Here is a 3,081-nt window from a genome sequence, read left to right as displayed (position 1 = left end):
CGGTATACTGCCTATTTTGCTAAATTTATCTCTTTCCGTTGTTTACCCCAGTAACTGACACCTTGTAAGCACTCAGTGAAGATGTGTCATTCACTGTTTAATCTCATGAAAAGGAAAAGACAGACAGAAACTGTATTTGTTAGTAAAATTTTTGATAGATTTCGTTTATTTGGGAATGCAGCCAGTGATTTCTCATAGATGGCCTTATTAAGTATATCAAGGTGAATTAAATAAGAGTAGTCTCACTAGGAATCTTCTAAGAGTTTTAATCTATGACACACTTCTACAAGCATTATGGAACTAACGAAAGAAAGCTGAATTCAAGCAGGCCTGTGCTCAAAGCTTTGCTAACTCTAAGATCTTGTCAATGCTAAGTTTTCAGGGTTGTAAGCTATCACCACTCTTAATATTTTATTTACAAAAACAATAAACTATTTAAGATCATTAAAAAAAAAAAAGAGGGGGCAATGTCCATTCAATCTAAAAGCAAAGTGTACCCTTCACAAGCATGATAGAAATGTAGAAGTTATACCCATAGGTGTATTTTATCACATAAAAATTAAAATTTTATTACTGACATATTTAGAAAAATCCACTATAAACAAATTGGAAAAGGCAAAGTACCAACTGGAAAAATAATTTTACCCCAAATAGTATAAGCATAGGGGTTTGTTATCACTTCAGCCTCCAGGAATTTCATTTCTATGAATTACCTGTACAAATAGTCTGACAAGTGAGAGCAATTCCTTGCAGCTCTTCCGTAAAGGAAGAAGCATGGCAAATAGATTAGTTGGATAAATCATATTATCGCCATATCATTTTACACTTAGTAGTCACTACAGTAAATGCTTTAGCTATGAACAGATTTACAAGATATGTCTGGTGACGCAGAGAGTTCCTAAACATTATATGTAGCATGATGCCCTCGGCAAGTCTGGAGGAGTATAACAGAAAACACACTGCTGGTGCAAGGTCTGAGTTTAGGATAGAGAATTTGTAACATTTATGTAATACCTACTTGTAGTGGTAACGTTTCCCCCACGAATGGCAGTTATTACTTCCAAAAGATTGAAAAGCTTCTGTCATATTAAATGGGAAAAAGATATCCCATTTTTTAAGTATTGAATTTTTAAAAATAATTTTGAAGTCATACTTTTTTTTTTCAGCCACAAGCAAGGTTAGCAAGGGTTTGAGCTTAAACCAGTGTTATTATGAAAGTAAATTTACCTTTTTGTGTTCACACAAGAGCCTGAAAATAGGCAGGTGTTTATAGTAACAATTATTTATGACGCTCCATGTAAGAATTTCTTCAAGCAGAAAAATTCTTCCCAAGTGGTCTAATTTGAAATGCATTCTCTATCACTTGTTCCAAGTCTCAAATGTATTTATTTTCTCTCTTTAAAGGAAGATACAAGATTTTTTGAAAGCACAGCCAAGGACTTAATAAAGCATGTGCTCTCAGTCTTAAATTGAATTGAATATTAATTTGTTCAGAACTTAACTGAATTTTTCTCATGTAATAGAAATGTAACTAATCATAGAAGCATTACAAGTCATTACGTATTTTTTTATTCAAAAGTAACCGTAGTTATTATTTCTTCTGGGTGAAGGATAGTTTTGTAAATGCATACCACCTAACCCTTGAAATCCACTCCGGTAAAAACTGTTTACTGTTTTTTCTTAGTTACTATGTAGCTTTTCCGTTACAAAACGATTTCAACTTTGCAAGTGAAAACGTATTTCCATCAGGTTAATTTAAAAAAAGCAATGAATTTTAAGAGTTTAAAACATTTACTCTAAAATGTCAAACATAAAATGACCAGGAGGCACCATCTTCCAAATTAGTGCACTTCTGTTAGCACAGCAGAACACGATTAGGGCAGTTAACAATCCAAAATTGTGCTCTAACGTCAAATACATTCCGAGAATTGCAGACCAGGATTATTTATGTATATATTAAGGCAATGACTTGGAAAGAGCGTTAAAAGTGTTTGCCATTTTGAAAGGTTTGTTGCAAAGCCACATTTTAAACTTTCTCGATAAGCTGAACGTGTAATATCCAATGTTACTGCTTAGTGTTTGCAAGTCACCCAATCTAATGATCTTGCCTGAGGGAGTCACATGTCCTTTCTGGGTCTTCAGAAGGATGAGAAATAGAGCCAGATTCCATTTCCCTCTTCTTCACTTGCTTGTTTTATTTGGTGGGAGCTCCTTTTGAAGCTGAGAAGGGATAAGAATTTGGCCCTTTGTTTCTGAATGGATAGTTAATCCCCCTTAAATAAATTCCTCTGATCAACCGGCTTCTAATTAGGAGTGGATCTTTTCTCCTGCCTCAGAACTTTTCTGTGGGACTTAGGAAGTCTGGTGAATATTATACACTAAGAATAAACACACTGTGTTGTAATTGGCATTACAAAACAGCTCCTCCAATTAGCATAACATTTTCTTCATTTTTTAAAAAAGTAGCCCTTCGGCAGGGTATTTTTGAGACAAACTGCAGAAAACTTCAAGACATTTTATTATATGACTATGTTTCTTTCTTCCTCCATGTCAATGAAGTCCCATCTCTGAGAAAGCACAGCCTCCTTTAATTATCGCACTGGGGAATTATGAGCAGCAGTGTTATATTTGGTTGGTAGGTTTACTGCATGTCACCAAAATCCAATCAGATGAGCTTCTACTTGATCTGATCCAAAAGATTAATTCTTTCAAAAATGTTTATATGCAAAGCAGAATGTCCCCACTTTTTTTTTTCTTTTAGGGAAGGACGGGTATGTTTAGGCAACGAGACCAGATTTGACAATGCAATTTTTAAAGGATCTGAATTCCTATCTGATGAAAGGTATACTGGCCTTAGGTCCGCAGTCATGAGTTCTAAACCTTGATTTATTAATTAGCATAGCTTTCTAGTTTGCCTTTCTGTGTTTAATTATTTTTCATTCCACAAATTTATTCAACATACATTTATGAAGGCGGCACAAAGTAGCATTTCAGTAAATATTTGTTTCCCTTCCCCGTCAGTGGGACTCCCTTTTTCCTCACCTCCGCTCCCCTATTATCACTTTTTAAAATAGATTTATC

This window comes from Ursus arctos, unplaced genomic scaffold (assembly GCF_023065955.2).
Source record: "Ursus arctos isolate Adak ecotype North America unplaced genomic scaffold, UrsArc2.0 scaffold_5, whole genome shotgun sequence".
In the NCBI taxonomy this organism is placed as follows: domain Eukaryota; kingdom Metazoa; phylum Chordata; class Mammalia; order Carnivora; family Ursidae; genus Ursus; species Ursus arctos.
This window is presented reverse-complemented; position numbering follows the sequence as displayed.